General features: G+C 37.9%; 1 long non-coding RNA gene across 1 annotated transcript in view; it reads right to left on the reverse strand.

The window, feature by feature from the left end:
- Positions 1-8,150: 8,150 nt before the first annotated feature.
- The window catches only part of LOC128250549 (uncharacterized), a 58,071-nt gene continuing 55,664 nt past the window's right edge, over positions 8,151-10,557 (reverse strand). Inside the window, exon 3 of the long non-coding RNA XR_008266580.1 lies at positions 8,151-8,736. This is a non-coding gene — a long non-coding RNA (uncharacterized LOC128250549). The remainder of the gene's footprint in view (positions 8,737-10,557) is intronic.

A 10,557-nucleotide genomic window follows, 5' to 3' on the forward strand; every position in this document is an offset into this window, starting at 1 on the left:
ATCAAACTGAGTGTTGGAAAACCATCTGCAACGATTTAGTTACAACCATAGGTTCGATGTTCGGATCCTACTTCATTTGAAGGAAACCAACCCCACCCAACGGATTTCCATCAGCCATTATTTGTAAAAACATAAAAAATCCATAATTTTTGGAATAGAATGGTGACAGCGGACTAAAAATGGATCGTCTATGACAATATGAAGCATAAACGATCATGTGGGAAGCGTGCAGAGCCACCACAAACAATTTTCACAGCAGGGTTTCTTCCAAAGAAGGTTATGCTTTCAATTTGATGGAATCGGAAGGGTGTTGTCTTTTAAGAGTTTCTTCCGACGAACAATTGGATCGATACTGTGACCAGCGGAACAGATTAGATGCAGTGATCCACTACAAGAGTGCAGCATTTGCTAATCGTAAGAGCACTGTCTTTCATCGTCATAATGCTAGACCACACACTTCTTTGCAAGTGCGACAGAAGTTACAGCGGATGGCTGGGAAATTTTACCGCATCCTCCATATTCGCTCAACCTTGCATTTTTAGATTTCCGCCTGTTTCTATCTCTTCAAAAGGTCAATGAATGAACAGACCTGGAAGAGTTTTACGCCAGTAAAAACAGGAAATTCTTCGAGCAGGGAATAATGGATCTGGCTACAAAATGGTAGAAGATATTGGAATGAAACGGTATTCATATCATTGAATGAATAAATCGATTTGTGCTTAAAACTTGCTTCTTATTTTTGCTTTAAAAATCCAAACGGAATTTTGGGCCAAACTTAATATATTTTTTATGTCTGCAGTCTAAGTCTGTGAGAGAGTTGATATATGTCAATGGACGTGTTTGCGTTATAATAGTAAATGATGAATGAAGGCGCGTGGATAAGTAGTTAGGGCTATTTTGCTTACGATCGGAAGGTCATGAGTTCGATTCCCGGCGGTACGTTGTGTCATTGAGCAAGGCACTTTATTTCACGTTGCTCCAGACCACTTGGCTGGTAAAAATGAGAAGTACCTCTAATTAAAGGGGCCAGCCTTGTCACATTCTTTATCACTCTGAATCTCCCTGAGAATTACGTTAAGAGGACGCGTGTCTGTGGAGTACTTAGCCACTTGGACGTTAACTTCATGAGGAGGCTGTTCCGTTGACCTGATTATGTTGAACACTCGTTTTCGTGGCTGACGGAGTATCAGTTTCTTTTTAATAGTGAATCAACGACAGGATACTCATCACATGTGTACTGATCCAGATATTATAGTTTAACATATCCCAGGATCAGTGGTTTACGAGGTAGAATTAAAGATGGAAAAGAGACGGAAATCACACATACAAGTGACGCCAATAACAGTAACATTGCAAAGAGAAGCATATTTTGGGAAGAAGAAGATGAAGCACCTATTGGATTTCGGAAATAGCTGAAATAACAAAAGAATAGCATCGCAAAAATATGGAAAGGTTGACACAGAATGGAAGGTATAATGTATTATATTGGTTACAAGTAAAAAGAAAACATCTGTTTTGTCTTTACAATTATACAAAAGCGCAGTAAATATACAATGTCAATTATATTCATTTCAATGTTGCGATGATGCACTAGTTCATAAGAAGTTCCTACCAAGGTGGTGAGCTGGCAGAAACGTTAGCACACCGGGCGAAATGCTTAACGGTATTTCGTCTGTCTTTACGTTCTGAGTTCAAATTCCGCTGCGGTCGACTTTGCCTTTCATCTTTTCGGGGTCGATAAATTAAGTACCAGTTACGTACTGGGGTCGATCTAATCGACTGGCCCCCACCCCAAAAATTTCGAGCCTTGTGCCTAGAGTAGAAAAGATCAAGTAGTTTCTCCCCAGCCCACAAAATTAATTATTTACTTTTGTATTTTAGATATTTAATAACGTGTTCAATATTAAAATGATGCTGAAGAAGTTTCTGAGAAGTGTCAATGATAATCAGATACATCACCGTCTTACGAGGAGAAGAATGAGATAAATTGGAATATGTAAAATGAAAGAATTAACCATACAGAAGAAATCGTCTTAGCTATAGTGAAGTCATTATAAACCAATTAACCTGGCATTTCATGCGTTTATTACTGTTCCATTACTCATCCTGTCAATAGACATGGTATTAGCTTACCTGTCAACGGGTGATTAGTTCATTTCTCGCAACTACACGCACTACAAAAAGATTTAACTTTTCTAAGCTCAATCATCGGAACTCTAATCCGAACGGAGGTAATCGTTGTACGATAATTAACGTTTCTATTCTGTTTACGAAATCATATCATATCAACACCAAAGTGGCTTCTATAGCAATGAATTATAGCGCTAAATATAACACAGCAGCCATTTTAGGTCCGTCTTGGGGGATTTATGGAATCATGCAATTTTACTTCCAATATCAGATTGCCCTAAACTCTAATTTCAAAATTGCCAAGAGCAGGAAGGATACCAATGTAAAGATGAGCGTAATTACGATGGCTTCATGTAACTCAATATCGAATACGGCAGCAAGAATAGATCAGATTTCTGTGAATGTTTCGTATATATAATCTCTTTTATTTAGCAATTAAGACAGCATCCTAGCATCTTAACTAAGATTGCCTCACTGCTGTTTCTTATCAATTGAGGCAATTAGAATTCATTAACAGTTTTCTTAGGCTTCTGGCACGAAATCATTTCCTTGTTATTGAGGAAATTTAAAACCCTACGAGATTTATTTTAGTTATGATGACACAATCAATTAGAAAGCTGTCATTTGTTCTTTTCATCCATCTACAATACTGATTTCATCAACGGAATGTTCAATGTTAATGGGAAATATTTATGAAGGCCACAGATGAAACTTCAGAATTGAAGATGCAATTCATGTGCCAAACCAAACTAACTAAAGAATTTGGTAAAGATGAATGACGCATCATGTTAGTTACGAAAAAATCAAATTATGTCGCCATTCGCAATCTGGTAAACAAAAATCAAATTATGCCAATATGATCTCCTCAATTATTACCTGTTTTTATTGTAGAGGAAACTACACAAGTCTTTTTACTCTAGTATTACACAATCTAGTTACTCTTCAAATTTTACAAGCATCCACCCAAGTCATCTTATTTTTGTCTACTTCGAATTCACTATACTTCAGTTTCCCACGTGAGGAAACGTTTTATAATAGATAAACTAAAATGGTGAGTCGGGGTATTAACAAATGCACATATCGCGATCTCGCTAAAATACTTTCAAATTCGTTTGGATCAAAATTGGTTTGTTTCAACTAATGAACCAACATGGAACCTAATGTTTATCATGAATTTCATTTCTGTAAATGTTCTACTTTATTTCAGGTCGAATGCATTAAATTTAAGTATATGCTTTTAAAATACTGTACGTTTAAGACACTCCTATGCAAATGAAAAGAAAAAAAACATTCTATGAAATACAATGCCATTGTCTAATACGGTAATATTTTGCAATGGAATCTACGTAAGGGGAATGGTCGAAGAGAAAAGTTGCTTGGTTAGCCGGAGGAGACATAGAACTAAGTACTCTATTTGGTAAAAAAAATACATGGACATAATCGCACTTGCATATGTTTGTTAAATCAAAATTTAGAAGCAGTAGATCTCAAATCAAACGCATGCGTGCGTAAGCACACAGACATACACTCATGCACAACATGATTATGCCGAGTCAGTTGAGTACCAAGTAACGTTTGTAGTGTTTACAGGTTCATATCACACATTCGCCATTTTTATGTTTATATCCAGTATAATTAACTGCCATTTTCTTTTTAATATAAAAGAATCAAAGAATTCCGAATAACCTAGTAAAAGATATCACATGAATTTATTGATTTCTACAAGATATTCTATAGTATCAGCAGAAATGCTATGTTGAACTGTTGTACACGGGATGAGAATATCAAAGTCATTATCAATAGCTATGAAAACCTATCAAGCCTTATACAGGGCACAAACGATCCAATCAAAGAGTTTCCAACAACAGCATGAATCCTCCAAGAAGACATTCCAACACTTTTTCTCTTTGTTTCTAGAAGATTGCATCCTTAAGTAAAGAGTTGACTCCAGCCATCACGAAAGCCTCACTATTAAGCAGGACGTCAGCGGCATCTGTATCTCTCTAATTTTGACTTTATTGATGATGATCTTGCCCTCACAGCTCATCATCAACTGTGTGATGCACAATGATTTTTCAATATGCTTATGACAATGTTGCAGCTAAAATCGGTCTGCTTCTGAATGCAGAATCTGTTCATCACTATCATTGCAAATAAAAGCCCCATGCTGATTTGTTTCAGCGATGGAATACAACGCAGGGATGTCAGCGATATCAAATACCTTCGGTCCTATAAATCTGATTGCAAGAAAATCTACTGAACACGCAAGGATAATATACCGTATGGGATTCGCTTCAACTCTCTGTGTTTTGAGATCAAATCTTACTGAAATTAACTTTGGATTTCATCTTTGCGAGGTCAAGAAAACGTAACAGTAATACACAAGTCGTGCTGAGCAATTTCGTTGCATCTACCTGCTCATATGCAACATTACAAACATTACTGGTTGACAGCAATTGGTGCAATACGAAAGGTAACACGACTGTTTCAAAACCAGCATTGAGTGGAGTTTTTCCAGGGGAAGTGTGAAACCAAGTCATTCGAACTGCTAGAAATGTCAAGCAAATTGCTCTCGAAAAATACGCGACAGTCTTCAAATAGAAAGAGCTACACTGGACAAAAAGATGACGATAAGCAGACCAATCCAAACACTCGTAATCGCACACTTTGCAATTGCTGGCATCCATTTTCTTCGCTATGGATTTCTATCTAACTATTCTCTCTGATCATGGATTTATCTAAGGAATACCCGGTCTAACTGGATTTACTTGGATCTTTCCTCCCTTTCTAGGCATAATGAACCACAACTACTAGGGTGTGCCCAAAAGAAACTAGAATTTTGCAATGTTATTTTATTCACTTAGTTTTACATGTTCACACTTTTATCGCCTTCAAAGAATTCTCTATTTGAAGCAATGCATTGGTCCATCCACGTTTTTCACTATTCGAAGAAGTGCTGGAACTCTTATGAAGTGATGCTTTTTAAAGCCTCCGTAGATTTTTTCTTCACCTCTTCCACACCTACAAATTCCGTGACACCAGCTTTCGTCACCAGGGATGACCTTCGAAAATGGTCTGGATCAAGTTCCAACTGCTCTTTCAGTTCACGACGCACATTCAGCCGTGACTGTTTTTGAATTTACGTAAGCAAGCGAGGCACGAATTTTGCTGCAACTCTTTTCATTCGCAATTCCTCGCGCAAAGTTCATTGGCAGGAGATCCAAGACACACTAGTCACGTCAACAGGTTCGTCAATTGTTCAGTGATGGTCCTCCAAGATCGGTTCATGAATTCTCATGATGCTTTCATTCATTCGGAAGGTCGATGGTCGTCCTGAACGAGGTTGGTCCTCAAGCGAAAAGAGACCATCCCTAAAGCGGGAAAACCTCTCGTAAACCTGTGTTTTGCTCAGGGCAGCGTCCTTGTAAGCTGTTTGGAGCATAAGAATTATTCCGGCCACCGTTTTCCCCAGCAGAAGACAAAATTTCACGCTCTTCCTTCATTTTCAACATTGTCTCCATACTTTTCAAAACAGTTCTTCCAACATTCCACAAGCTTACTTATTCCATCGGAGAATGGAATACTGGTCGCCGCGCATTCATTTATGCACCGTTTCCTGCACTTCCTTATCTGTAGAAAATCGTCAACATTGTAAAGGATGTTTAAGCGGTCCAAAGAGATAATAGTCTCAAGGGTCAAAATCTAGACTGTATGCGGGGTGTTTCAGCGACTCGAACCAACCCAATTCTTCAATTGTTTCAATGGTGTCGACGACCGAACGTGGCTGTGCATTGTCAGGCAACAATAGACCTAGTGTTTAGTGCGAATTGCTGGTTTCGGTTTGTTGGCCAGCATTTTACTGTACCGAACACTGGTGATTGTAGGCCCCTTTTTCCTGGTAATATTCTCGTTTAGAACCTCTTGCGTAACAAACGGTAAACATCACTATTTCTGTGGATGGCTGAGACTTGAATTTCGTTTTCGCTGGCGATTACGAGTGTTTCCACTCCATGCTCTGCCTTCTTGATCCTGGCTGAAAGTGATGGACCCAAGTCTCGTCTCCTGTGATTATTCTGTCCCAAAAATCTTTCTATCGGTCGAATAAGCATTGACAGATCCTCACACGATAGCACCTATACACTTCAGTAAGCGCTTTTGGCATACATTTGGCACATACTTTTCGAAAGGAGCGACTTGTCGTAGATGGTTTCGTATACAGGACTTTCACTAATTTGCAGAGAACCTCTTCATCGATGGTATTCCTCAGTTCGCCAGAGCCATCTTTCAACCTTGTTGAATCTCCGCATAAATGGTGGAGGTTGATGATCATTCTTTTTCTTCTACGTGCTTCACGCTTTTCTGGCCAATTTTAAACTTTTCGGACCACTCATAAATACTTATACACAGCAGCTCACTGTCTCCGTATTGTACTGATAGTCCACGAAAGAATTTCAGCCTCTAACACATTTTCAGACCAGAGAAATCTTATCACTAATCTCTGCTCTTCTTTGGTGCGCATTGCCTTCGGAACGGCCATTTTTATTCTGTAACACAAGAAAGAAAATTGGAGCGATCAAAGACAAACCTCAGTTACGAAACCACAAGTATACTACTTTTTAGCAAGCAAGCACTGAAGGCAGTACGGTCAACATTCAGAATTTTAGCGAAAGTGCAGACAAGACTTACCCCTGTATTATTCGTAAAATACTTAATAAATTCCAATATTAAAGGATCTGCTTTATTACTTTAAGATCCTGTTTGTATGAAAATAATCTTCCATGAGAAAATTATACGGATTCGAAATTGCTAGAGAATGCTATAAGCCCAAAGCATAAATGCTCCGTAGCACATTTGAAAATAAATGCCTTAACATTGTCGTATATAGCTCTGTTCACACATCTGATTTTACAGACCAAATATTTGAATCCTATTCTATATTATTCGTGGAGGCACATGGCCTAGGGGTTAGAGCAGCGGTCGACGTTTCCTCCTGCATTTAGCAGCTCACCTGCGACGGACCGGCGTCCCCTCCAGGTGGGAAACCTATACACCAATGAAACTGGGAAACCGGCCCTTATGAGTCAGGTATGTCTCGAGAAGGAACAATCAACAACATTCTATATTATTCAGATACTACAGTCATTAAAACTGTCGATAGAGTAACATAACATGCCAGAAATAGTCAGCTCTAAAAGAGTGTTGATCTCTACATAAGTTTTCTTTTAATTAGGAATCTTTAAAAGAAATTGCTTCGAAAGTTATAACGGTTTTGATACTGTAGTCAACTTTCTAGGAGGTAAAAGAGATGGAGATATTGTGAGTGAAATAGAAGGGAGAAAAGTGATAAAAAATATAAAGTTAATGAGGTATCACCTGAATTTCAAGGAAAATTCATTATATTGATTGATTACAAAACATTAACGAAAAACTGGAAAATTTTCAAGCAAATTTACGTAAAATATTTCACAGCATGCCTGAGCTGGCAGAAATTTGTTCTCTCTTAACACAATCGGTCTCGAAACATATCCTGGACACATATTACCATTAAAACGAACAAAAGATTCTCTGATTTATATTCATTTGAATTAAGTCCATGGATGATTGACCCGTTTAGCTGCGTTGCTCGTTCAGCTGAAGAAGAGATTCGAGAAGAATTAATTGAATTGCGATGCAATGAAAACACCAATTACATGTATGATAAAGTAGGAAAGAATGAATTCAGGTCATTAAAACTCTGTAAAACATTATTTCCAATGTTATAGACCGAAACGGCCAAAATTATTTTCTATTTTCCAATATCAAATATGACTGATACTAGTTCAGCAACTATATGCATAAATAAATAGATAGGATGTATGATGAAAGGGGCAACAACTATATAAGTTCGATTACAGGGAACGTAGCAATATATATATATATAGCGCGGGTTCGCCAATCTCAAAGATATCATTAAATGACAAAATACAAGTCTGTGTTTGAATGATTTTTAATTCACATATTATAATGGGAAAAGAGTGGAGAAAAATATTCTGGGGATGATTGCTAATAACGTTTCATGAATAACTGATGGAGAAGGGAAGCGTGTTCTATTTCAGACTGATCGATCTCGATATAGTGTTCGATAACGAAGTGATGAATTCTTTAGAGGGTGCATATACTTTAAGTCTCCGTCTGCCAAATCTACTCACAAGGCTTTAGACGGCGCGGGGCTACAGTAGAGGACACTTGCCCAAGGTGCCACATTTCTCTCTATATATGTGCTGATGTATGATTATATATGTGTGTGTGGGGGGGGGGTGTTTGTATATGTGTATGCTTGTAATCAAACACTCCTTATTTAAGCAAAAAATAAACTCTAAATTACGTTTATCAATTTGTGTTGCAAGATTCCTGATGTGAAGTCGTGTGTCGAAACAGATATTGTTGTATTTCTGGGCGATCATTTTTTGTTTTTTTTTTACCAAATAAACACACGTACTATACATTCGTTCTTCACTGGTTTTTTACTGTTCTTCTTCTAACTCATGTCCACTGTCCGGGAATTTTTCGTCACATACCTGTGATCTCTTCCGTTTTCTTGTGTTCTCTTGCTCTGCTTGTTCCATTCTGGAAAGACAAAAAACAAAACTGACAATCCCGAAATACAACTCGAGATTATTTGTTTGAAAATTGCTTTCAAGCAAGAAACTCAGAGTTACATTCTTGTAAACATCTTAATACTAAAGTGGAAACATTATCAGAAAAGCCTTTTGTATTCGTTTTCTTAAATATATATATATGTGTGTGTATATGTGTGTGTGTGTGTGTGTTTTGTGTGTGTGTTGTGTGTGTGTGTGTTACAGAGGCACGCACGTATACACGCACTCACCCACACACATCAAAGTCACTAGCTCCTATTCACACATACACTTACACATTCTCAATTACACACGCACACTTTATTATCTCCCTTTCTTCCAACCTCTTCTCTCAAAGTTTTTTCTCATTAGTCGCCATGCTTGACCGCTGAATCTACAGGTTTTTTTGGTTTTTGTTTTGTCATTCTCTCTCTCTTTCCTTATTTTCTCTTATTCTTTTCTGTTGAGGAGCGTAGGATCGAAACATAAAAAGACTTTTTCATTTTCCCGAGTGTCAAACTAATACACCTATTTGTTGTTCATACACCTGTCTTCGTCCTTTGTTTTACTATAAATTTGAACTCTCTCTCTCTCTGTCTCTCTCTCTCTGTCTCTCTCTCTGTCTCTCTCTCTCTCTCTCTCTCTTTATATATATATACTTATCTCCTGCCTCTGTAAGACAAACAGGTGTTGACATTGTTGATAAGACGGCAATAAACTGTAAAATTTATTAACTCTTATATCGTATTCGTTTAAGTTAGTGGACTGCGGCCACGCCGGAGCACCACCATGAAAGTTTTAGACGAATACATTGACCTCAATACCGTTCACATGGTTCTTGTTTCAGTCCCACTGCGTGGAACCTGAGGTATGGACTATAGATGTAAGCTGATGTGTGTGTATGTGTGTTCACGTGTGTGTGTGCACGTGTGTGTGCACGTGTGTGTGCACGTGTGTGCGTGTGTGTGTGCGTGCATGTGTATGCATACCTGTGTTTGTATTTGCTCCCATCACCGCTTGAAAACCTGTGTTGGTTCTGTTTCTGTCGACGTAAGTTAGCGGCTCGGCAAAAATTTTTTTCAACCTGTTCCTTTTTTAAAGGCGGTGCCCCAGCATGGTCGCTGTCTCATGACCGAAACAAGGAAAAAAGTGGGACCATTCAAACGTAATATTCCGAAAGAAACGAAACAAAACAAGTAGACAAACCAAAGGTGGGGTGGGTAAATTGTGAAGGATTGTACTAGCGCATTAAATACCAAAATAACCACTTCGTTCCAAACATCAATCGTTAGACCCAAAATAAATTAAGAAGTAAATTGCTCCCGCCGGCAATAGCTTACCATTAATTTGCTTTTAACCGACGTAGAATGCTGACGAGAAAGTCTTACATCTAAGGAAAAATATGTTATGGGAATATAACATAAGAAGATAGATTTCATATTTTCACACAAAGCCAACAATTCCGGGAGAAGGGTTAAGTCAATTACATCGACCACAGTGCTCAGTTGTTACTTATTTCATCGATTCCTAAAGGATGAAAGGGTAATTTGACCCTGATTGAATTTGAACCCAGAGCGTACTGACAGTCGAAATTTCACCAAGCATTTTGTTCTGGGTGCTGACGGTTTTGCGTTTTAGAATATAAGAATATCACAAAATATTATGTAACAATTGTAAATGAATATAAGAGTGTGTGTTGTGGATTCAATGACTACTTTGGCTCTACCCCCATCCCTTCTTCATATATAAATATATATATATATATCTATCTGTGTGTATGTTTGTATACGTACGTATGTATGTATATATA

Source organism: Octopus bimaculoides, chromosome 22 (genome assembly GCF_001194135.2).
Source record: "Octopus bimaculoides isolate UCB-OBI-ISO-001 chromosome 22, ASM119413v2, whole genome shotgun sequence".
NCBI classification, from domain to species: domain Eukaryota; kingdom Metazoa; phylum Mollusca; class Cephalopoda; order Octopoda; family Octopodidae; genus Octopus; species Octopus bimaculoides.